Source organism: Trachypithecus francoisi, unplaced genomic scaffold (genome assembly GCF_009764315.1).
Source record: "Trachypithecus francoisi isolate TF-2019V2 unplaced genomic scaffold, Tfra_2.0 Lachesis_group1, whole genome shotgun sequence".
NCBI classification, from domain to species: Eukaryota; Metazoa; Chordata; class Mammalia; order Primates; family Cercopithecidae; genus Trachypithecus; species Trachypithecus francoisi.
In genome coordinates, this window is record NW_022681454.1 from 3,772,094 (window position 1) to 3,797,973 (window position 25,880).

General features: G+C 52.8%; 1 long non-coding RNA gene across 1 annotated transcript; it reads right to left on the minus strand.

Moving 5' to 3' along the window:
* Window positions 1-287: 287 nt before the first annotated feature.
* On the minus strand, window positions 288-4,603 carry LOC117086278. Its single transcript, XR_004438259.1, has 3 exons — window positions 3,919-4,603; window positions 3,273-3,347; window positions 288-558 (listed from the first exon to the last, which is right to left on the minus strand). It is a non-coding gene; the product is annotated as an uncharacterized LOC117086278 (long non-coding RNA).
* Window positions 4,604-25,880: the final 21,277 nt, after the last annotated feature.

Sequence of the window (25,880 nt, forward strand, 5' to 3'; positions counted from 1 at the left end):
GGTCATTAGCACTGGCAGGGGTCCTGTCTTGGGTGCTGAAGGACGGAGCCTGTGAACAAGCTCTGCCTTTTGGGATGTGGGCTCAGATGGGCCACCCTGGGGGCATCGTGGTCTCTGGGATGTGGGAGTAGGTTTTGGAGCAGACCTTGCCTTCCTACTCTTAACACAGACACTGCTGTCTCGGTTTCCTGCAAACAAACACTCTTCTCCTCTTAGACAGAAAACCAAACGTATATCCAATCTTTATAAGCAGATAGAAGCTTGGTTCAACAAATGAACTACCCATGTATATTCAATTAATAAAATTTTTATTAAAATTAATAAAAATGGGCCATGCTGTATGAGCCCCTTTGCCATCACCATTTCCCGAGGCTGTATCCATAATGGAATGACGAACCCTTGGAGGCAGCAGCTCAAAGGAGCTGGATGATTGCTGCTCCCACATAACAGTCCTGAGCTGACTGTTCTAGGTTGATGGTCATGGCCACTCAGGGACCCAGGTCTCCCCATGTTGCTCCCACACTGAGGCCATGGCCACCTGGCAGGTGCAGGTCCAGCCTACGTGGAGAGGAGAGGAGTGAGAAGGATGCAAGGCCAGTATCTCCAGCCCCATCCAAGCCTGGATGTGGCACAGGCTGGAACAGATTCCTGGAGCACCTTCCCGGCTGGGCTTGGGGTGGGTCCAGCGGGGTAGCCCTGGCCCGGTTTCCTCCCTAGGGAGGAAGTCTGCAGCCCGCACCATGAGGGGTGGCACCCTGTGTGTTAACTTCCCTCCTGTGAGGAGCCTTATGGACCCAGAGCTCTTCTGAAACTCAACTGATTTAATTAATCAGTGTTGTAATTATTATTGTTTTTGTGCTCAGATTATTATAACTTGGCAGGAGGGAGAGCCTTCAAACAGGATGCTTTCTCCTTCTGGAACAACCCCTGGTGTCTGGAAAGCATCCTTGCTTTCTGGCAAAACAGGATATTCCAGGTGTTTCTGGATATTTCCTCCCTAGGATGTGGAGTTGGCGGCCCTCCAAGGATCCTTGCCTTCTTCCATGCAGAGGAGACTCCAGGCACAGGAAAAAGTGACCCGTGGCTTTTCACAGAGACAGGATTGGAAAAAAATTGTCTTTTTATAAATATCAATAATTTTCATAATATTCCCAATTGCACATGTAATGCTGCTGCCGCTCTTTTCCCCAGTACTAGGGCCCTCTCACATGGACCTGGAGAAGGCTGTGATTTCGGAGCCTGTGGCACAGGAGGGCTGCGGGGAGGTGGAGGCTGAGGGCTGCAGCCGCACTGATATGCAGGAGGCTGGGTCCAGGCCAGCTTTCCTGTCTGCACTGCCTCCTTCATCCTGACTCCTGTCCTGACCCTGTGTCACTGGAGAGCTGCCTCAGGGTCACTGTCCAAGGGGCCTCTGCCCTGGTCACAGCCCGCTTCCTGCTGTTGTGGTTCCAGGACACCCTGCTTGAGCCCTTGTGGACCTCCATGGACCCAGCCATGCCCAGAGCCACAGAGCAGAGACCTGTGTCTTCCAGGGCCTTGCTCAGAGAAGGCTGCTGGGACAAAGAGTATTTCCTCCCTTTCTCCCTCCCTCCCTCCCCTCTTTCCTCCTCCCTCCCTCTCTCCCTCCCTTCCTCCCTTTCTCCTTCCCTCTCTCCCTCCCTCCCTTTCTCACTTCCTCCCTCCCCCTTTTCCCCCTCCCTCCCTTCCTCCCTCCCCTTGTCCCCCTCCCTCCCTCCCTTCCTCCCTCCCTTCTTTCCCCCTCCCTTCCTCCCTCCCTCCATTCCTCTTTTTCTCCCTCCCTCTTTTCCTCCCTCCCTTCCTTCCTCCCTGTCTTCCTTTCTCTTCCTCTTTCCATCATTAATTTATTAACCAAAAACTCCCTGTTGAGCACCTACTGTGTGCAGTGTAAGAGGCTAGCCTGTCTGGCTGAGCTGAGCCTAAGGCGGAGGTGACCTCTCCCGAGAGCTGAGCCACTCTTGGAGCTGGTAAGGACTCACATCACACAGGAGGCTCTGAGGCCGGGCATGCACTGGCTCTGCTGTGGATTTGCCCATGTCCCAGGCACAGGCTCACACCGGAAGCCCAGCTCTAGCAGCTGAGATAGCCTCGACAAGGGCCGGCTCCTGCCGGCCAGAATAGAGATGAGCCAGAAGTCTCAGGCTGCCTCCTGCAGGAGGGGGTGAGTTCCGATGTCCTCCACAGCGACACAGGCACGTCTCCCAGGCACACGTGCGCCGCCCCCCCAACACACACAGGTGCATTGCAGGCGGCTTTCTGAGAGCATAGGGAAGGTGGTAAGCTTTGGCATCAGGATGACCAGGGAACCCCGGGCTGTGACCAGGGCACAGGCCAACAGCACTCTGCCTCTGTGCCTCTTATCCATGATACGGGGCTCGTACTAACGGCACACACTATGGGAAGGATTAGGTGTGATGCTCAGGGCCAAGTGTGGGCACAGGGGATCGAGAAAGGGCTCGGTGGCCCACAGCTGCCATCAGAGTTGTCATATGGGGAGGAGTTTATGGTTTTACCATGATGGGTATATATTCTTCAGAGAAGGGCGGACACCCGGAAACCCAGATCCTGTCCCATAGCTGTGGAGCCAGCATAGGTCCCACCGCCCCAGGGACAGGTCCAGCTGCTTGTTCTGGGATATGGGGCTGCGAATGTTGTGAGTTTCCCAGGGGGCTGAGAGAGGCCAGCCAAGGACTCCGAGGACAACGAGGAGGTGGGGAGGTGCGGAGGTGGGACTCCAGCTGGGGAGGAAGCATGGGAGGGCGGGGACTGAGGTCCCCAAAGTCTTCTCCAAACCCCGAGATTCTGAGATGTATGCTTTAAGACACGACAATGGCTTAGTGACTTTCACTCAGGGACAAAGCCCCCAGCAGAGTCAGCATCCACGCTCCTAAGTGTCAGGTGCCTCTGGGCCACCTCTCTGCTCTGTGTCTGCCCCTGCCTCTGCCAACAATCTACCCCTCAGGTTCTGGTGAGAGAGTCCCAGGCTTTCTTTACCCCAGGGCCAGGGCTGCTCAGATCTCCTGACACAGTCACCTGCTGGGCCTCAGGGACACTCAGGCACCCTCCCCCTGGAAAGGCCACCTGGGTTTTGGAGACAGACAGGCACAAGTGTGGCTTGGAGCTCTGCCTCCCTGGAGCTGCCTCCTGACCGCTCTGGGTCTCCATTTCCCACCTGTAGAGAGGCAAACCACAGCATCGGGCACGGGGCTGATGTGGAAAAGACCCTGCGGAATCTGCATGTCACAGGTGCTCACCTTGTGTTTCCAGAAGGATTCTCGGGCCGAGGCGTGGGAGTGAGGAATCTGGAGAGCTGGGCCACCAGTAGGAACCTGCAGGGAAGAGGACCTGGTGTGAGGAGTGGCCTGCAAATTGAGGAGTTCTGGGGACTAAGGGGTGGGATCTGCACTTCATCCTGGGAGGTCATTTGATGGGGGCCTGCCCCCAGGAGCAAGTCACCTGCCTGGTCGCTGCTACGGCGACATAAACACCAACGATGGGCAGGCCCTGCTCTGGATGCTGGCTCTGTTTTTTATCTTTCCTAGCTCTATTTTATACTGTTTACCAGCATTTTCTGAAGGACAGCTGTGCCTTGGGCTGTCCCCAGGAATCCTGCTATCCCCATTGTACAGGCGAGGAAACAGGCTCATAGAGTTTGCAGAATGTGCCCAATTCAGCATGCAACTGAGATGCTGCAGGATGGGGTGCATCTAGATGGCCCCAAACTGGTCTCCTTGCTGCTCCATTGCTGCAGTGGGGACCCAGTGAGCACTGGGAGCCAGGGCTGGTGAGGTGGCTCCAGGGAGCGCCTCTGCACAAGCACATCTGTAGCCCTGCCCAGGCGAACAGTGCACAGCAGGCCAGGCTGAGGGCAGCAGGAGGAACCCTGGGCTGGGGGTTGACCTTGTCCCAACGTCCACGTCAGTGCTGGCAGGCGATGGGTTTCTCTGTGGCCAATCCCTCCTCTGGCTCTCTCCAGGTTCTGCACGCATCCAGCTCTCTCCTGAGCACCTGTCCCGCCCCTGAGGCTGCTCACTCCTTTGTCACAGGGCTTGCAGAAGGATGCTTGGGCAGATCTCTCTAGCACCAAGGCCCTGCTTCTCCCCAGCCCATGGTTTCTGGTGTGGATCTGCCAGCCTTCCTGGTGAGCACAGGATGATGAGAACCTAAAGCAGCCATGTAGGTGGGGCTTCATGGAAGGCTGCGTGGGTACCCAGGCTTTCTAAGGTGGCCTCTCCTGTACACAGCTTGGTGTGCACAGAGCTGACTTGGAGGTGAAATGGATGCATTTTTTGTAGACTCGATGCCCTGGATGCCCAACCCAGGGATGGATGTACAACGGAGGGCCCAGCTGGGACTTTCCCCGGACCACAGCAGGGACAGCTCTGCTGCAGGTGCTGACAGCAAGGCCTGGGGAGTAGAGGGAGCAGACAGAGCCAGAGATGGAGGGTGAGGGCCAGTTCTTCCGGGACCTAGAATAAAGAAGTAGAAAACATTTATTAAAAAATCCGCTGCAACACCCCTGAGAGGCGCAGTTTGGTGCCCGTGCACTCCCACTCTCCCTGCAGCTTGGGAGCTGCTGTGCAGTGGGGGACGCCGAGACCCCCACAGCTCTGTTTTGCTCTCAGTGACAGAAGGCATGGTACAAGTTCTGTGTCCAGCCCTTCCCCGAGTTACATCACAATATGAGGATGCTGCAGCTGGCCTGTGGTTCACTGTTGACTAAGAAAAGGCAAGCTAGGAGCAGCAGAGTGAAGCCCAGGCTCTGTAGAAAATAGCAGCTGAGGGTGAGGAGGAAAGGAGGTTGAGGAAGGTGAGGAAGTGAGGAGTGAGGAAGTGAGGAGTGAGGAGGTGAGGAAGTGAGGAAGTGAGGAGGTGAGGAGTGAGGAGGTGAGGAGGTGAGGACTGAGAAGGTGAGGAGGTGAGGAGGTGAGGAGTGAGGAGTGAGGAAGTGAGGAGTTAGGAGGTGAGGAGGTGAGGAGTGAGGAGGTGAGAAAGTGAGGCGTGAGGAGTGAGGAGGTGAGGAGTGAGGAGGTGAGGAGTGAGGAGGTGAGGAGGTGAGGAGTGAGGAGGTGAGGAGGTGAGGAGTGAGGAGGTGAGGAGTGAGGAGGTGAGGAGTGAGGAGGTGAGGAGTGAGTAGGTGAGGAGCAAGGAGTGAGGAAGTGAGGAGTGAGGAGGTGAGGAGGTGAGGAGTAAGGAGGTGAGAAAGTGAGGCGTGAGGAGGTGAGTGAGGAGGTGAGAAGCTGAGGGGTGAGGAGGTGATGAGTGATGAGTGAGGACGTGATAAGTGAGGAGGTGAGGAGTGATGAGTGTGGAGTGAGGAGGTGAGAGTGAGGAGGTGATGAGTGAGGAGGTGAGGAGTGAGGAGGTGAGGAGTGAGGAGTGAGGAGGTGAGGTGAGGAGGTGATGAGTGAGGAGGTGAGGAGTGAGGAGGTGAGGAGTGAGGAGGTGAGGAAGTGAGGAGGTGAGGAGTGAAGAGGTGAGGAGTGAGGAGGTGAGGAGGTGAGGAGTGAGGAGGTGAGGAGTGAGGAGGTGAGGAGTGAGGAGGTGAGGAGCGAGGAGTGAGGAAGTGAGGAGTTAGGAGGTGAGGAGGTAAGGAGTGAGGAGGTGAGAAACTGAGGCGTGAGGAGGTGAGTGAGGAGGTGAGAAGCTGAGGGGTGAGGAGGTGATGAGTGATGAGTGAGGACGTGATGAGTGAGGAGGTGAGGAGTGATGAGGTGTGGAGTGAGGAGGTGAGGAGTGAGGAGGTGATGAGTGAGGAGGTGAGGAGTAAGGAGTGAGGAGTGAGGAGTGATGAGTGAGGAGGTGAGGAGTGAGGAGGTGAGGAGTGAGGAGGTGAGGAGTGAGGAGGTGAGAAGCGGAGGGGTTAGGATATAGGGGTGAGGCATGAGGAGTGAGGCACCTGGCAAGTGCTCCCTCTGCATCCATTTCTGTGGGATCCGGGTATCTGCTCCTCGTCTTGGCTCTTCCCCTGAAACCCTCAAGCTGCCTGCACGGCAGAGGAACCCCAATCCTTTCCCAGTTCTGCCCCTGGCCTGGTGCTGGGATGGCAGGACCTGAGCTTTGTGGCCTCCGAATCCCAGGCCCCTTGGACTTTGCCCTACAGTCTGAGCCTGGGTCACATGGTGCCCTGAAAGGCCTTTCCCCAGGCAGGGCGGATACGTGGGTGCCAGACCGGTTCTGATGAGCCCCAGGATCCCCGCTGACCTAGTCCAGCCTTGCCTGGTGTCCGCTGTGGGTGGCCAGAGGGGTCTGGAGTCCTGGGGTGCAGGGGATGGAGCAGAAACGGCCATGATGGAGGGGATGGAGATGTGGGGTTCAGAGATGTTGGAGGCGGCGTGGACTCAGGAGGTGAGTGAGGAGGTGAGAAGCTGAGGGGTGAGGAGGTGATGAGTGATGAGTGGGCAGTGGTTTCGGGACCCATCCTTCTCCAGACAGCATCTCGAGTTGCCCATTACCTGTGTTAGATTTCACCAGCCGCCACCCCCCGCCCCCGCCTCCCCACCTTGCCAAACATCTGCTGTTTAAGAAGAAAAGCTCTGGACTGGATTGCTTGGCCACTTCCTCATCTCGGTGCATTGGAGAGGTGATCCAGCTCAGACCTGATCCAGCTCCCCCGACCCCAGCCCTGCGAACCCTCAGCTCGGCCCCCTCCTCCCACAGCCTTGGGAGTCGCTCTGGGGGGGCCCTGCTCTTCCTAGGGGTGTCCTGGGGGCCCTGGGACCTCTGGTGACCTTGTTGAGGAGCCCTCTGCCTGCAGCCACAAGCGTTCTTGCGGGAGCAGCCGACCGGCTCCAAGCCTGGCTGACTGAAATGAGATTCAGAAGGAACTTCATCGCCTCCTGCCCCGGAGCCCGCTTCCCTCACTCTAAATAATTTAGACAAAACACACATCTCTTTCACAGTGGCTGCCCTGAGCCCCTTTTATCAAAATCAGCCCTTTGAACAATGTTTTCCAAGAACAGGAGGTTGCCACGAGCCGTTGGATTCGGGGCGGATGCATCATGCATGACGGGAGACAGCTGCTCTGGCCCGCCCAGCCCCGGTGGCTGCAGCGGCTGAGGGTAAGTCATCTCCGCCTTCTCCTTATCAGCAAGGGTCTCCTGCAGGTCCCGGCGGGCCGCTTGCTCAGTAGACTTATATGCAGTTGGCTTGAGGTTTGGGGGTCCTGGTCCTGCCCTGTAGCAGAACCCCTCATTCTGGGATTTGGGAGCAGTGATTCCATGCTTCCTGCTTGGAGGTGGGCTGGAGGCGGATGTTCACACCTGTGACCACGCCGGGGCCCCGTGCCTCTGGGAGGACAGCTGGGGGTGCCCAGAGCACAGGGGATGTGCAGGACCCAAGGCCTGGGTTCGCTGGGCTGGAGGTGGGGGCTGGGGGCCTGAGTGTTGTTGGGGGTCGGGGATGTAGGTGCCTGTGGCTTCTCTCTCCACTTCTGACCTATGCATGCCTTCTTTTTTTCTACTTTTTAGTCTTTTTTTTTTTTTTTTTTTGGCGGGGTTGGGGAGGGTGTCTCATTCTATCGCCCAGGCTAGAGTATAGTGGCTCAATCTCGGCTCACTGCAGCCTCCACCTCCTGCATTCAGTTGATTCTCTAGCCGCCCAAGTAGCTGAGGCTACAGGCACATGCTGCCACACCCGGCTAATTTTTGTGTTTTTAGTAGAGACAGGTTTTCATTATATTGACCAGGCTGATCTTGACCTCCTGACTTCAAGTGACCCACCTGCCTTGGCTTCCCAAAGTTCTGGGATTACAGGCATGAGCCGCCACGCCTAGCTCAATTTTTCAGTCTTCATAGACTATTTTTGGGAACAGTTTTAGGTTTCATCAAAATGCAGAGGACAGTCTAATGAGTTTGCCCACGCCCCACCTCACCCAGTTTTCCCATTATTAGCGTGTGCCGTTCTCATGGTGCGTGTGTCAGAGCTACTAACCCGATATGCATGCATCATTGTGAACTCAAGCCCAGCTGGATTCCAATCCCCTCCATCCTCACTCGGTGCCTTCCTTGGGTGCAGATCCTGCCGGGACCCCACGCCTTGGTGCATTTCCACTCCCCTCTCTCGGGACGGTGCTCTCTCCCCTCCTGCCTCACTGTCCTCTCTTCTGCACGTAGGGAGTGAGGAGTTATGCGCCCTCTCCCTAAGGGTGGATTTCAAAGAAAGGTTGAATCACCTGTCCCACTTTGCTCACAGGCTTGGCCAGCAATGTCATCGTAGGTTAAACAGTGGCCACGCAAAGGCGCCCGGGTGCCTGGAGTTGTGCAGGGGCCTTATTTGGAGAAACGGTCTCTGCAGGTGTAATTGAGGATCTTGAGACGAGGAGGCAACCCTGAATTATCCGGGCGGGACCTGCACCCAGTGACATGTCAGGGGAAATTTTTTAATAAGAGAAAATAGGAAGGGAATTTGAGACAGACAGAGGAGGAGCAGCCCTGAGGGGAGGCAGTGTGTGCAGGTGGAGGCAGGGACTGGGTGACATGCCCCAGCTGAGGAAGGACCACGGCCACCGGGAGCTGGAAGAGGCAGGATGGAGCCTCCCCTAGAGCTTTGGAAGGAGCACAGGCCTGCCAGCATCTTCATTTTGGTCTTTGGGCCTCCAAAGACGAAAATCAGCCTTTTGAACAATGTTTTCAGAGAACAGGAGGTTGCCACGGGTCATGGCAGAATGAACATCTGGTGTTTTAAGCCCCGCAGTTGGTTACAGGAAAGCTATCTCATCAGCCTGGCCCACAGGGCTGGCAGCCCCTCTTTCTGGGGAGCGGCGGCTGGCCGGGGCTTGCCTGTGACCAGCGCTGGGGCTCTCTGCCCTCTGGGCCCCTGCTGAGCCTGAGCCACAGCGACCATGCCAGCCTTTCCCCAGAAATCCCACCTGGACACACGTCTGCACGCCCTCACGTTCTAACCTAAATTTCCAGAACACCAAAATCAGCCTCAGGCTCACAAATACAGGCAGAATTGGAAAAGAAAAAAAGAAACGTAAATACTTAAAACCAATAGGTAAGATTCCAAAACAAGTCATTGTGAGGCAGGAGAGTGGGGTCTGGAGGCAGAGGGAGCCTGGGGCTGGTTCATGCTGGCTTCCAGGAACTCAGTGTGGCGGGGAGGCCCCCACCTCTCCACACCCAGGTTGATGGCAGGGTGGGCAGGAGGGATTGGGGCTGCTCCCTTTGCAGGCGTCACAGATGAACGGTGGAGGGGACGTCCGATGGGTCCCCTCCGGCCACCAGGACTGGTCATGGGCCACTCCTTCGTCTGCGTGGGGTGTGGCCAAGTAACCAGCCGGAAACCTCCGGAGGGTGTTTGGACTGCAGAGAGTTCTGCAGCCATGCTCTTCGGCCGCTTGCTGCAGCTGGCTCCCGCTCTGTGGAGTGTACTTTCGTTTCAGTAAATCTGTGCTTTCCTTGCTTCACTCTTTCGTTGCCTCATTTCTGCATTTTATCCAGTTCTTTGTTCAAAACACCAAGAACCCGGGCGACTCGTGGTCAAGACCCTCCACTGGTCACAATGGGCCCAAAAAGACCCCGGTGCCTCTTCTAGGTGAGCCCTGGTTTGAGAGTCTCCCAAAGCACACCCAGGCGGGGATTTCAGGATGAGGCGGGTGGGATCGTAACGGAGGGGACATTTTGTTATTTTGTTCCTGGAAATGACTCTGGTGCAGGAGACCCATTGCCGGCAGCACAGCGGGTGGAAGTTGGACTCTGGAGCTGGGAGGTCAGGTTTGAATCTGCTCTACTGGGCAGTCACCCGGGAGGTGACCAGATGATGGGACTTCCGTGCCCGAGTTTCCTCAGCTGCAAAGTGAGAACCAGCCTCAGAGGATGATGCTGAGGATCTGTGAAGGGAGAGGGTTCCTGAGGCCACAGGTGCGTGTCCTGGGCGGGATGCCCGGCCCTGTGCATACTCCGCTTACTGGTGATTCTCTGCCAGCACCTCCAAACCCCAGCCAGCTGCAGGATTACTCCAGAAGGCCCAACCCTTGTCCTGCTGCAGCTCAGAGCCTCCTAAGGAGACAGACACCCAGACACCACAGGGAAAGTGTGATGTTGGGGACAGGGAAGGAGGGGATATCGGGGGACGGGGGCTTGTGCTGGGGGCGTGGCCTGGACTCGGGGTATAGAACACTGTGGTCCCGTGACTTCCCACTTCCCTGCTCCCCTTCCTGGAAACTCTGTTCCTTTTGTAAACAGGTCCCACACCCCCCACCTCCCACTCTCCCTGGGACCCCCAGTCAGGCCCCCTCCCTGCAGCTCTGCTGGACAGCGAAGGCCACTGGCCCCATGCTGGGCCTGGAGGTTGGCTGGTGGCTCTCCCAGCCGCGGAGGTGGGGTCGCCCTTTTCCTCAGTCTGTCTGTAGGTTTCCACGTGCCCCTGATCTTCGTGCTGGCCGCGCCTGTGCTTCTCATCCTCTCTCCGCTGCCCTTGCTCCTCCATCTCCTCGCTGCCCCACCTCTTCCACCTGCCCCAGCCGCGGTTCTCCCTGACAGCCCGGGCGGGGCCTAGAGCTCCAGACGCACCGTGCGCCTACATGCCTGACACCCTGCTTGGACGCCGAGGAAGCCTCTAGAACTTGATGTTTGGGGCCCAGCCGCTCCTCCCCCGAGACCCACTCACGCCCCTTTCCTTGCTGTCTCAAGACGGGACGGTGTTGCGCCCTCAGATGCCTGTCCTCAGACCTCTCACAGCGTCGGGTTCATGTGGGGTTTCCCTCTCACCCACGGTTTCGGCGGCTTTCAGTCCTCCACCTGTGTTCTCCAGGGCCCGGTGCCGCCGCACATAGACCTCGTCCGTGCGCCTCCCCCACAGCCATCGCTGCCTTTGTGGGGAATGTGCTTCACCTGCCCGCTAGAGGGCCAGAGGCACCCCTGCTATGGGCCAGTGGCGGAGGGGGGCAGGAGTGTGAACGCCCTGGCTGCCCCCATCAGTGGGGACACTCCATGTCCGACCTGCACTGCCCCAGACCTCCCCTGGGCACTGGCTGGCATCCCCCCTCCTGGGGCTCCCACCCTTCCCAGTCCGGCTCGTGCTCCCCAGGGGATTGAAGCCACGTAGATCCTCACCCTAGGCTAACCTCAGTGCAGGCAGACACCCACTTCAGGGGCCCACTGCATCCCAGGCTCCCCCTACCCTGCACCCCACCACGGCTAGGTGGCCAGGGGGCCCGTCTCCATTGCTGTGGATCTGAGGCCTCCGGGGCCTGTCTGTGCTGGTCGTTTTCTTGGTCCTGTGTTACTGAGCATGGGAGTGCTGGCAGGCACCCCGAGACTCACAGCATCCTCCTGGCCCTCATGTCTCTAAGGATTTGCTCAGCACCCAGGGCAAGCTGTTTCCTGTCTGCTGGCTGGGAGGTAAAGCTCACCGGAGGCCTGAGAGCAATCTCAGTTCCTAACCTGCAGGGACCACAGCTGTTTCCTGAAGACAGCACTCCTCCCACCAAAACCGGATGCTCCAGGTCGCCCAGCCCAGAGCCACGGAGGGTGGTAGAACACTCTTTAATGGGTTATTTGAGTAACAGTTCGGGGGCTGCTCTCACCTCCTGCCTGTGGCTCCCAATGGATTGTACTGGAAATGGGGGAATGGTGCCAGGCATTAGCCATTCACTTAAAGCCTGTGCCCCCTCCCCCAGTAGAATCCAGTTCCAGAGCTGGTCTCCCGCAGGCCCTTCTATTCCTCCTTCAGGCCAGCCGTGCCCAGGAATAGGGTATGGGTTAGGCCCACGAAACCCAGGGACAGAAGCCCAGAGCTATACTTCTTTCAGAGTAAATTGAGTTTCTTGGTCAGAAATAGTGATGGACGGGATACCTCGGGAGTGAATAGATGTTGGCAGGAACACAGAGCGGTGCTGACAACTGAATGGGATTTGGGGAAGGCAATTCACATCTCAAATGTGCATCTCCTCCCACAAGGGCATCTGTGGCTGAGGACAAGCGTCCAGCCTTTCTGTGCATGTGCGGAGGGAGTCACAGCCCCAGCTTCCTTGCAGCCTTTCCACTGGCTTCTCTGTCATGAGAGGGGGCTGCTGGAATCCACCTGCCAATGGGGCAGCCTGGGACCGTGCCTCGTGGGAGGTCAGCATTGGCCTACGCTGTCGACAGGTTGGACATACAAGAGTGAGGGCAGCTAGGCTGGCCTTGGTGAGGCGGTGTCCATGCTTTTGGGCCCCACACTATTGCCCCGACCCTTCATACATAACCGTTCAGACATGTGCCCTCGTACGCACTAAGGCAGCTGCGGAGTGAGGCTGGAAGATATCCACATGAGAGGGCATCTCTCATCACCGGGACCCCCTCTCCTGGGGGGTCCAGCCACACACCTCTTCCCAGACTTCCCTTGAAACTCACTCTATTCAAGTTCTGAAACAGTCATTACAGTTGCATGTCCATGGGTTCATGTGACCTGGATCCCGGGACATCTTCCCTTCCTAAGAGATAACAGGTGCCTTAACCTTAGCGGGGAAGACTTGAGAAGATTGCAATGAAGCTGACGTTGTCACTTTGCACCCTGCACAGAGAGACCCCAGGTCTCGTCCCCAGCCACCAGCGCCCTCTGGATTTTACCTGCTGGTACTTTGATCTGAGGCACTGAAAGTCAAAGCAGATAAAAAAGGTCAGAGCAGAGATCAGTGGAGTCAGCAGCAGGTTTAATTAATGGCGGAATTGATGCATGGGTCTATGAGCTTTACCCTACAACACACACACACACGTGTGCACACATATGCGCACACACATATGCACACACATGCACATACGTGCACACACACAGGCACGCACACAGGCACAGGTGTGCACACACACACTCTCCAACAGAAACAAACCTCCAGCCCATTTAAACAAGAAAAAATGAATTCTAAACCAGCAAACAGAAAGGGAACACAAAAATAGACCTGAAGAGGTTCTGAGTAACTAATCTACGCATTCTGATTAAAAGGATATTTTCTTGGAAAATGAGAACGATCAAGATCATGTCAAGACTGGAAGAAGAAAACCTGAATATGTGAGGAAGATTTTGAAGAAGTCTCACCACTGCTTCTTCCTGCAGCTTTAGGGTCTATTGGTTTTTCCAGTGACTTCTTTTAAACATCAGAAGAGCTGCTGATACTAGAGCTCTATAAATTTTTTTTCCAGGGGAGAGAAGAAGATGGAAAACTCCCTAATTAATTTTTGTGAAGCTACGTTCATGTCAAAATCAGTAAAACATGACATACACAGACACACAGACTATAGAACTAGCGCCTCACGAATATAGGCGCGGAATCCGATCAAAATACTAGCAGATAAAATCCAGCATCATATCACGGGAAAAGATTCATCTTCTGTAACCAAGGAAAGCTTATTCTAGAAAATCAAAGGTTGTACACTCAGGAAAACAACAAATCACATAAAAGAGTAGGATAAGGAAAATAAATTACAGCTTTATTAGATTCGTACATTTATACATTTATTCCTAAATATTTATTGAGCACTTATTAAATGCCAGATACTGCTAGATGCTGAAAGACTAAGATAACATTAATTAATTAAATCCAACTTCTTTAATTTACAAACAAATTTTTGCATTCTAGAAAGAGAAGGCTATCTCCTTAATCTGACAAAGAACATGTGTCTAAAACAGTTGCCAAATAAACTGTGAGCCTGAAGCGTTGCATATGTTTCTACTAAGGTCAGTAACAGGTTGGAGCTGATGTCACAGTGATTATTCCACATGCTTTTGGGCTGGTCAGGGTAATCTGACATGAAACCCAAGTGCAAGGCATGGGAGTTAGAGAGAGGAATATTATCCATTCCTTACTCCATACAGCTATGCACCAAGAAAGCTGAAACGGGCCAGGCACGGTGATTCACGCCTGTAATCCCAGCACTTTGGGAGGCCAAGGTAGGCAGATCACGAGGTAAGGAGATAGAGACCATCCTGGCTAACACAGTGAAACCCTGTCTCTACTAAAAATGCAAAAAATTAGCTGGGCGTGGTGGTGGGCGCCTGTAGTCCCAGCTACTTGGGAGGCTGAGGCAGGAGAATAGAGTGAACCTGGGAGGTGGAGTTTGCAGTGAGCTGAGATTGCACCACTGCACTCCAGCCTGGGTGACAGAGCAAGACTCTGGCTCAAAGAAAAAAAAAAAGAAGAAAAGAAAGGAAAAGAAAGCTGAAATGGTTCAAACACAATAAAATGTTCTGGAAGTACCGAGCACATGGAGACAGCAGGATGGGACTCCATGGATGCTGGGCAGGTGCAGGATCTTAGGCCTTAACAGCAACCAGCGTAAAAGATGAATCAAGCCTGAAGCACCACTTATTAGAGGAGCCACGTGAAAGACGGAGCAGTGGTCTAGAAGCACCAGCGTGGGAGCTGGATGGAGACTGGACTCTTTCCCAGGGGGCCCTAGCAGGCCCAGTCTGTGCAGCGCTGTGATCTTCCCCATGTAGCCAGGCCAGGCGCAGGAGACGCAGAGCATGAGTCTTTAGTGCATTCCGGGGCCACATCTGGTTTTGTTTGTGACTGCAAAGCATGCCTGGCAGGGCTGTTGAGGACCCAGCGCCCGCAGGGCCAGGTAGGTGGTGGCATGAGCCGAGAGGCCGGAAGTTCTGGGGGAACTGGGTGCCGCAGCCCATCTGGAGGTGGGGCTGGGTGGATGGGAGTCTGGCAGGAGTTGGGGGAGGTGTTGAGGTGGAGAGGGGGTTTTGGGGGGCTGCTGCTTCCAGCCAGCTGTGCTGAGCAGGTGTAGGTCCTGGGTGGGCTGAGCTCTGGATTTTTTAGGAGAGGAATTGATACATGGGTCTATGAGCTTTACCCTACAACACACACACACACACACGTGTGCACACATACATGCACACACATACACATACGTGCACACACACAGGCACGCACACAGGCACAGGTGTGCACACACACACTCTCCAACAGAAACAAACCTCCAGCCCATTTAAACAAGAAAAAATGAATTCTAAACCAGCAAACTGGTTGGTAAAATGTCCTAGTTTTTAAATGTTGATGACGAAGTGAAGTTTAAACCTAACCCTTTACGGGGGTTGGAGAGAACACAGGACAGGCTCACGTCGCGGGGGTTGGAGAGAACACAGGACAGGCTCACGTCGCGGGGGTGGAGAGAGCACAGGACAGGCTCACGTCGCGGGGGTTGGAGAGAGCACAGGACAGGCTCACGTCGCGGGGGTTGGAGAGAGCACAGGACAGGCTCACGTCGCGGGGGTTGGAGAGAGCACAGGACAGGCTCACGTCGCGGGGGTTGGAGAGAGCACAGGACAGGCTCACGTCGCGGGGGTTGGAGAGAGCACAGGACAGGCTCACGTCGCGGGGGTTGGAGAGAGCACAGGACAGGCTCACGTCGCGGGGTTCTGCACCGTTCGGGCGCGGTGAGCTCACCTCTCTGCTTGGTCTCGAGATTGGCAGTCGAGCTGCGTTCGTGTGAGTCATACAGAGCGCTCCCTGATTTGTCTCTTCTGCATGTCTTGAGTGACAGAAATGTCTGGTGCTCATGTAACTGACCGCATGGGGTGCTGTTTACCGTTCGGCTTTACGTGCTGTGCCCCCTGCCACATACTCCAGGACTCAGCAGGGGGTCAGGGCAGTCCTGGGATGGGCCCTGGGGACGTGGGTCTGCAGAGGTGTGGAGGGCGACTCTCTCGGGTGTGAGTGGCTGTGGTGGGCGATGGGAGAGGGGAGGCAGATGTGACCAGCTCCACCTGGGTCCCTAATCCCCTGAGGGAGGAGGTGCAGGTGACAGGGAGCACCCACCAGTGGGGGAACACCCCATGGAAGTGTGTGTGAGCCGCTCTCTGAGCCCAGAGCAGGTGCCATGAGGAGGCGGGGCAAGTGTAATCCCTTACAGTGAGCAAGAGGCGGCGAGAGGACAGGCAGTAGCAGTGGCAGTGGGGGTGATGGGGGTTTGGGGGGGTGGGAGAGGAAGCTGGTGCAGGTGGGTGCAGCCATCCTGAGAGGACCAGACGCCCACCCCCCGGCCCAGGCTCTGAGGCCACAGTCAGACCTCCCTGAAGGCCTCTGTCCATGTGCTGCCCCTTCTGGCTGTGTGATCAGGGATCACTCACCACCAGCCCTCACACCCCACAGTGAGGAGCCGCCCACGTTTGTCAAATTGCACGCAAAGAACAGGAATCAAGGCCACCTAGGTGGCAAGCACTGCTTTAAGGAATATTGAAAATTGTGAAAAATGATCCTGATAGTCTGTGATCCCAACAATTTTAAAAAAAAGAATCACAGAAGAAACAGGAGCATCAGAGGCTTCTATTATTGGTAGAAGAACACGAGACACTCCTACATGCCCGCTGTGGCCTGACAGCGTCCCCAGAGGCTCTGCTGCCACGGGTGCATTGATGTGGCGATTGTGGGGGGCTCGTTAGGAAGGTAAGTTCCGCCCCTTTTGTTTGGGCTCTTTTTTTTTTTTTGAGACAGAGTCTCGCTCAGTTGCCCAGGCTGGAGTGCAGTGGCGTGATCTCGGCTCACTGCAAGCTCCACCTCCCAGGTTCATGCCATTCTCCTGCCTCAGCCTCCCAAGTAGCTGGGACTACAGGCGCCCGCCGCCACGCCCGGCTAATTTTTTGCGTTTTTAGTAGAGACGGGGTTTCACCGTGTTAGCCAGGATGGTCTCGATCTCCTGACCTCGTGATCCGCCCGCCTCGGCCTCCCAAAGTTGTTTGGGCTTTTTCACCCTTGCCATAGGAGGACGCAGCAAAGCCCTCTCCAGAGGCTGCCTCCACCTCAACTTCCCAGCCTCCAGGACGGTGAGCCAAATAAATGTCTCTCCTTTATGGATGACCCAGTCTACGGTATTCTGTTGTGGCAGCACAAGATGGACTATGACAGCGTCTGACACTGCGCAGTTATTCAAGGAAATTTAAACTCTGCGAAGCGATTCAAAGCCACGCTTCTGACAGCCAGGTGAGGCCGCGGGGGAGTCCGTGGGGCTCTGTTCGCTTTGAAATGGTCAACCCGAGGACGTTATTTTGAATCCGCGTACCTGACAAGCCTCCAGGATGTCGTACGAGAAGCTGCGGTGTCTCTGGGCTGCTCGGAGAGGCGTGTGGCAAGGTCAGAGGGTGGGTGGCCTCTGCTGAGTGTGACTCCTGAAGTCCACGTCATCTTCTGTCCAGTGCAGGAGTGGGTGGAGGAGAGGGCCTCGTGCAGGGAGGGGCCGTTGGGAGCTGAGGTGCAGGGGAGATGGCTCATGCCCTTCTCAGGACAGATGCAGCGGCTGCCCAGCTTCCACCTGGAAGGCATGAGAGTTTGGATTTGGGTTCATGGTGGAGGCCTGTGAAACTTGCCTGGGCTGTAAGCGGCAGAGGAGCCAGGCTAGCCCCCAGGAGGCTGGGGGCCCTGCTGTGGGGACAGGCGAGCAGCCTCAGGACCTCAGTCTGTGTCACACCAGGCAGCTTGTCTCCAGGCTGGGCTCATGTCCCAGGGTGGTTGCTGTCAGCCCTGAACTGGAACCCCGACGGCCTTGCTGCTGCACGGTGGGGACCAGGGCCGTGGCAGTGGTCTTCACGCTGCTGTCACCTGGGTATCTGCAGGTTGTGTGTTTTCTGGGGAAGGAGCCACAGCTTTTGTCTGGAACTTAAAAGGATCCTGGGCCCCCCAAGGACCACCGAGGTCCTCATGTGCCCCAGGTGAGGGGACTCGCAGCTGGCTCCCATTGCTCCCGGCAGGGAGGTGTGAACCAAGGCCAGGCCTGGAGCCCAAGTGTGCAGTGGCCTGCATAGCCAGCGATCCCTGCCCTCCCTGTGATGAGGCCAGGAGGCAGCCAGGGGCTTACAGGCTACAGCAGAAGGATGGGGTCTGTGGAAGAAACACAGCTAGGGAGCAGCCAGACACGGGAGGGGCAAGGTGGCCATGGGAGGCCCAGGAGGTGAGGGAATGAGGCTGTGAGGCTGCCCAGGAAGAACGCTGGGACCGAGGGGACAGCCCCGCAGAGCTGGGGTGCTGGCTGGCCACCAGTGCCCAAGAATCACAGTGTGGCTGGAGCGGGTGAGTGAGGTGGGAAGGAAGAGGTCTCTGACCTAGCCCAACCTGAATTCTGAAAGCTCCGGTCGTGGGATTGAACCAGATTGTGGGCAGGAGATAAGGGGTGCTGGCCGAGCAGGGACAGCAGGTCTCCGAAGGACACGGCGGCCTGGGTGTGGGTGGGGCGGCAGAGGTGGTGAGAGCAGATGGAACGCCAGGCACACGTGGAGGCCGAGCCGGCGGGATGTATGGAAGACTCATCGGAGGTGGGTGTGAGACGGTGGCATCAGGGACGGCTTTGGGAGGTGGCATTGCTGGCCACAGCCACCCACAGGATCCCTGCTTCAGAAGCCGGGCAGGGCATGGGTGGGTGAGCTCGGCCAGTGACGTGGACAGGAGGGCACACAGGTGTCCTCTTGGGCGGCAGCTTGAAGAGCCAGAGCGGTGAAGCCTCTGTCAGCCTGCGTCCTCAAGGGACTGCGTGAACAGGGGGGTGCGCCGGCTGTGCGCTCCTACTTTGGTCCCTGAGATTCGGCTTGCAGGCTGCCGCAGTCTGACCCTGCCGGCCCTGACTGATACGGGCTCTGAGGTTTCCAGGTCTGGGCAGGACGAGGTCCCTGGTGATGGAAGCAGGTGAGCCTCCTGCAGGGGAGCAGGCTGGGTTTGTGGGATATGGAGTTTTGCTGGGGACGTGTTGGCAGCAGAGTTGGGATTTGTAGGGGAGGGCCGGGTTAAACTTCTACTGCTAGAGTCCTCTGCATGTGGACACTGTGAAGCCATAGTAATCCCACCGGCTAACACGAGTCAGTACTCACCCTGTGCAGAGCCCTTCTGAACGAGTCTCACCTGTATTAATTTTGGGTCCTTGGGGCAGTATCAGGGAGGCTGTGTCCTCGCCCCGTTTTATCCACTATGGAATTGGGGCACAGCGAAGCCAGGGCAATGCCCAAGGCCCCTGGCTCATCCTGTGAGGAGTGGGGTTGAAACCCCGGGATCTGGCTCCAGGGACCTTACACATGACCACTCCACATGCGGCCCAAGACCAGCGCAGAGGGAGGTGGCCCCAGGGCCCTGTCATGGGGAGCTGCGGTGTCTTCCAGGCGGGCTGCCCAGCTGAAGGCTGACCCAGAACTGGGAGGCACCGGACGGCAGTGAATTCCAGGTCCACCGCCACGCAGCCTCACAGCTGCAGCGGCCCGAGACTCCTGCTCACTGGCTGCACCCAGTTTCCTGTGGGTCAGGCTCGGAGGCCTTGGCCTTGTCTTTCTTCTTTGGCTGCCCAGAGCCCGTGGCAGGGGTCCATGCTTCAGCGTCAACTGTTAAATAATCATAAGGAACCTTCCGACTCCATTGTGGGGAAAATGGAGCTTCTAAAGACAAGGAGATGAGCCAGGCCCTGCCGGACGGGGCGCAGGCTTCTTTCCTGCAGAATGGCTTGCACTAGGCTGATTACGCCTCATGATAATAAAGAAACAGGTGTTTCTGACCCACTTGAAAAATAATTTGAATAGCTGAGTAGCATGAATATTTCCATGCTGCCTCCCGTGTAAGGAACCTGCCTGCCTTATCTCCAGGGCGCTGAGCCCTGCCCACGTCAGCATCACCCCAGGAGAGGGGATTCTTGGGCACCCACAGCCACATCCCAGGGTTTGGAGTAGTGGGTGAGGCAGCCGGCCAGCCAGGACTGGTCACTTTGTTTCTGCATGGCCTCCTAAAATGATGCTCTCCATCTTATAAAATGCTTTGATGGTTGAGTGAATTATGCTGAGAGTATCCAGCATGCCGCAGCCGCTCGGCAAATGCCATTCGAAGGCTTAGGCTCACCTGCGGTCAGCTGCGGGGCTATGGGAGTGGGATGTTCATCTGCCCAGACCAGCACTGTGTCATTTATATGCCTCTGGCTGAGTGGAAGAGTCCCTGCAGGTCCCTGCCTCATGGCCCTTGCTGTTGCTAGATGTCTTACCTTTGGCTACCCGGCAGACCCCACAGGATACCTCATTGTGGTATTAATATGCAATTCTTAGTTTCCATAAGGGTTGAGGTAACAATGGGTGAGTGTTTAGTTGCCATTTGTATTTCTTCTTCTGTGCAACCCTGTTTCTGTCTTTCTGGGCTTTTCTACTGTGTCACTGTTATTTTCTTGTTGGTTTGAGAATGCTCTTTTTTTTTTTTTTTTTTTTGACGTAGTCTCACTCTGTCACCCAGGCTGGAATGCAGTGGCGCGATCTTGGCTCATTGCAAGCTCCGCCTCGCAGGTTCACACTATTCTCCTGCCTCTGCCTCCCAAGTAGCTGGGACTGCAGGCACCCGCACCACGCCTGGCTAATTTTTTGTATTTTTAGTAGGGGCGGGGTTTCACCATGTTAGCCAGGATGGTCTCGATCTCCTGACCTCATGATCTGCCCGCCTTGGCCTCCCAAAGTGCTGGGATTACAGGTGTGAGCCACCGCGCCCAGCCCATATTGGAGATGGGGAGAGGGGTGGGAAGTTAACAATTTTTAAATTTTATAATTTTTGTACGATAATATATAATTTCATGTTTTTAAATTTTATCATTTACATACAATAAAATGCACTGCTTTTAAGTCTACCATTTGGTGAGTTTGGTTAAGTTTGTGCACCTGCAGAGCCACCCCACAGTCAAGATATGCAGTATTTCCGTCATCCCAGAAACCTCTGCATCCCTTCCCTGTCCATCCTCCCCTAGCCTCAGGCACATGCTCTGGGTCACCCAGGTTAGAATTATCCTTCTGGAATTTTCTCTACACAGACCCATGCAGTATGCACGCTTTGGTGCCTGGCTCCTTTGACTAGCATGCTTTTAGGATCCAACTGGGTCTGTGTACAGGGAGTTCCCCCTTTCCACTGCCGACTAGGACTCTGTTGCATGGAGAGACCATGTTACTTTGGTTATTCACCTGTTGATAGACATTTGGGCTGTGCCCAGTTTGGGACTATTGTGAATAAAAAGCGTTTGTGCACAAGTCTTTGCATAGACATGTTCTGGATTATATAGTATATTAGTCCATTCTCACACTGCTATAAAGAACTGCCTGAAACTGGGTAATTTATGAAGGAAGGAGGTTTAATTGACTCACAGTTCTACAGGCTGTATAGGAGGCATGGCTGAGGAGGCCTCAGGAAGCTTACAATCACAGTGAAAGGGCAAAGTGGAAACTGGCACCTCTTCACATGGCAACAGGAGAGAAAAAGAGAGAAGCGGGGAGTGCTACACACTTTTAAACAACCAGATCTCTTGCAGACTCACTAGTGCTAGAACAACAAGGGGGAAATCCACCCCCATGATTCAATCGCCTCCCACCAGCTCCCTCCCCCAACGTTGGGGATTACAATTCAAGATGACATTTGGGTGGGGATACAGAGAGCCAAACCACGTCATATAGTAATGTTGTAAGAAACCATGAGCCTGTTTTCCAAGGAGATTGTCCTGTTTCACGTTCCTGCAGTCAATGCTGGAGAGTTCTAGGTGTCCCACATGCTGCCTCATGCTGGACGTCGTCAGTCTGTTTAGCCTTAGCCATCCAGAGGATGTGTGGACGTGTCTCAATGTGGTCCTCATTCATGTTCCTGGATCACCCATGCTGTTGAGCCGCCTTCCACATGTTTACTATTCATTTGCGTCTTCTCTTTCGTGAAGTTTCTGTTCCGATCTCTTGCTTATTTTAAAGTTTTTGCTTTCTTATGATTGAGTTGTGTGTATTATTGGGTTAATTTCTTCACACATTCTGAAAGCAAGTCCTTCGTCAGACATATGTATTGCAAATGTTTTTTTCATAGTCTCTAGCTTGTCTTTTCACTTTCTTAGTGGGATTTTTCAAAGATTAGAAATTTTATTATTTTACTGAAGCCCAATTAACTTTGTCTTTCATGGTTTGTGTTTTACATGTTTGATCTCATAAATCTTTGCTTAACCAAGATGTCACAAAGCTTTTCTCCTATGTAATCTCCTAGAAGTTTCATAGGTTTAAGTCTTAAACTTAGGTCTGATGATCTATTTCATGTTAATGTTGTTCTGATGGTCTATTTAATGTTAATTTTGTATATGGTGTAAAGATTAAGGTTCACTTTTTTCTTTTGCATATAGATGTTAAATGTGTTTCAGCACTTTTTAAGAAGACTCTATTTTTTCCCTATTGAATTACCTTGGTATGTTTCTTGACAATCAATGGACCATACATTTGTGGATTTACCTCTGGACTGTCTGCTGTTTTATTAAACTACATGTTTATCATCACACCAATACCATACCATCTGGCTTACTGTAACTTTATGATGTATTGAAATCAGGTTGAGTTAGTCTTTGAAATATGTTCTTCTTCATCAGCATGACTTTAACCATTTGATGTTTTTGCACTTCTACATAATTTTTATTATCAACTTGTCCACTTCTATTTTTAAAAAGCTGCCTGGGATTACATTAAATCGATAGATTAATTTTGAGGACATCTTCATAACAATGGGTCTTCTCACCCGTAAACTCAATATATCTCTCCATTTATTTGGGTCTTTAATTTATCTCAGAAATGCTTTGTAGTTTTCAACCTAAAAATCTTGTGCATATTTTATTAGATATATCCTTAAGTATTTTACTTTTTCACTTTCTAATACTTTTGAAAGTATTTTATTCCATTGTGAATGGCATTTTAAAACTTCAGTCTCTAATTTTAAGTTGCTAGTATATAGGACGACAATACAACTTTCATATCCTGTGACTATGCTAAACTCATGTGCTGGTTCTAGACCATGTATTCATGTATTTTCTTTATTGCATTGGCTAGGACCTTCAGGGGTGAAGGTAGAATCCTTGCTTTGGAGAAGCCATTTCTTCTTTCACCATGAGGTATGACACGACCTGCAGGTTTGTTTTTCCCAGATGCCTCTTATCAGGTAAAGCAGATGTTATGTATTCCTAGTTTAATGAGAGCATTTTTAATGAATGGCTGTTGATGTTTGCCATATGCATTTGTTTTCAGGCATCTATTGAGACAATCTTATTTCTTTTTTTAGTCTGTTGATATCATGAGTTATGTAGAATGATTTTCAATGTTGAGCTAACCTTGCATTCTTGGAAGAAATCCACTTAATCATGAAGTTTTATCATACATACCTCATCACTTATACTGGATTCCATTTGGTAATATTCTGTTAAGAAGTTTTATACTTGTGTTCATGAAGGATACCAGTCTGTAGTTTTCTTTTCTTATAATGTCCTTGCCTGGTTTTGGTGCCAGGTATCATAAAATGAGTTGGGAAGTGTTTTCCCTACCTCTCTTTTTCTGAAGGAGTTTGTTCAGGGTTGTTATTATTCTTTTAAAGTGTTTGTCAGTATTCTCAGGGGAGTTTTCTTTGTGGATGCAAGTTTAATTAAATTCAACTTCTTTAATTAATATGTACTATTTAAAGTAAGTTTTATTTTATAATAGTTTTAGATAACAGAAAAATTGCAGAGATAGTACAAGAAGTTTTCATAAACCCCACAATCAGCTTCCCCTATTACTAGCATCTTATATTAGTATATGATGTATGTCAAAATTAATGAACCAATATTTATATGTTATTATGAACTAAAGTCCTTATTTTATTCAGATGTTCTTAGTTTTTACCTAAAGCCTTTTGTTTTTCACTAGAATCCCATTCAGAATCCCATATTACTTTTAGTTGTCATGTTATACTCTTGTGACAATTTCTTAAACTTTCTTTGTTTTGAAGACCTTGATGAGTTTAAGGAATGCTGATGAAACATTTTGTAAAATGTCCCTTAATTGGGATATATTTGATGTTTTTCTCATTGCTAAACAGTGTCTATGGGTTTGGGGAGGAATACCACAGTTGTGAGATGCTCTTCTCATTCGTGGTTCAAGGGTTCACAGTGTCATCAGAGCTCATCACTGCTGACGTTGACCTTGGTCACCAAAAAATTGCCCCTCCCACTTCCCTACCCTGCTCTCTGGCAGGAAGTCCCTGTGCACAGCTCACAGTTAAGGAGCGGGGAGTCATGCTCCCCTCCTGAGGGCAAAATATCTCCACAACTTATTTGGAATCCTGCCTGGAGATTTGCTCTTCTCTCCCAGAATCTGATCATTTATTCCTATCAGTGTAAACTCATGGCTACTGGGTAGTGCCTTATTTTGTTGTTGAAATTTTTCTAGTGTGGGCCATTGGAAGCTCTTTCACTTGGCTCCTGTGTTCCTTTGACACAGCCTCAGTTCTGTGTGTGTGTGTGTGTGTGTGCATGTGGTCCTTTTCTGAGCACCTTCTCAGTTTCTAGCACTGCAAGCTGCTCCAAACTCATCTTGTATCATTCTTTTCACAGGCCTAGAATCACCCATTTCCCTGAGGAGCCCTGGTTCTTTTCACTGGAGAGCAGTATTAGAAACCAAGAATGGGACCTGCTGTAGGGTCTGTAGTAATGTCACTGAGGAGTCCTTGCTTCTCAGCCCTCTCAGCTGACAGAGCAAGGAAATAGACATGTATAGGAACCTGTGTATATACATGTATTTATACATATTTCTATATGTAACCCCCTGTATCTATACAAAGCTGGACATGAGTTCACATTGATGTCTATTCCTAAGCAATTATCACATGGATCATTCTAGCCTCCTCCCCTTGCTTCTCTGTAACCCCTTACCCCACCAGAGAGAAATCTGGCTCCCACTATCTGTTATCCATTACCAAATTGTGCAATTCCTGTATCCATGCTTAGTCCATTTTGATAAACTATCTTTCAACTCTTGTATTTCATCAAAGCTGCTCAACTCATTGACATGAAGTTGTTCATTATATTTCCTTATTATGCGCTTCTTGTCTGTAGGGTCTGTAGTAATGTCCCCTCTTTCATTCATGATATTGACAATTAGTATCCTCTCTTTGTTTCTAGATTGAGTGCAAATACAGATTAGGTGGAGAGTTGAATGTCACCAGGGTTGGGGTGTTATAACTGAGTGTGCTAAGATGAGAGAGGGGCAAGATGATTGAAGGTGTACATATATGTGTTTGTGTGAGGGAATGAGGGCATGAAGGGGGTGATGGTCAGTAATGATGCATAAGGGAAATGAGGGTGTGAAGGGGGTGAGGGCCAGTACAGGGGTGATGGGCATAAAGGATTGTGAGTCCCAGGACAGTCATGTTGCTGGGATGGGTACTTGCTGGGATGAGATGGAAAGAAGTGAGGCGGCAAGTCTTGAAAGTAAGACTCTGTAGGGTGTGCCTTTAATGGCAATGAGAAAATCTAAGGGATTTTCAGGGTGATGAGACACTGAAGGGGTGAATGGCTGTATCAGAGGAGAAGAGAAGGTCAAGGAATAGTGGTCCAGCTGGTGCTGAGCTAGAATGTCTGCTCTGGGCACCATCCACAGAGATACAGAGGACACATGTGACCATCCAAACCCTGGTAGGAATGGAGAAAGGGCTGGGTCTCATGTGGTTTGGACCTTAACTTGGCCATTTACCAGGAGAGTGACCTCAGGCAAGTTTTAAAATTTATCTGGGTTTCAACTTCTTTATCTGTAAATTAGAATCAAAATGCCCACCTCATAGGATTCTTGGACATATTAAATGAGGTACAATACCTTGTATGGTGCCTGACACAGAGTAAGGACTCAATATAGGCCAGGCACAGTGGCTGACACCTGTAATCCTAGCACTTTGGGAGGCTGAAGTGAGAGGACTGCTTAAGCCCAGAAGTTTAACACCAGCCTGGGCAACACAGTGAGACCCTGTCTCTACAAATAGTAATAAAAATTAGCCATGTGTGTTGGCGTGTGTCTGTAGTCACAGCTACTGGGGGGGCTGAGGTGGGAGGATTGCTGGAGCCCAGGGGGTTGAAGCTGCAGTGAGCTGTGACCATCCCACTGCACTTCAGCTGGGTCAG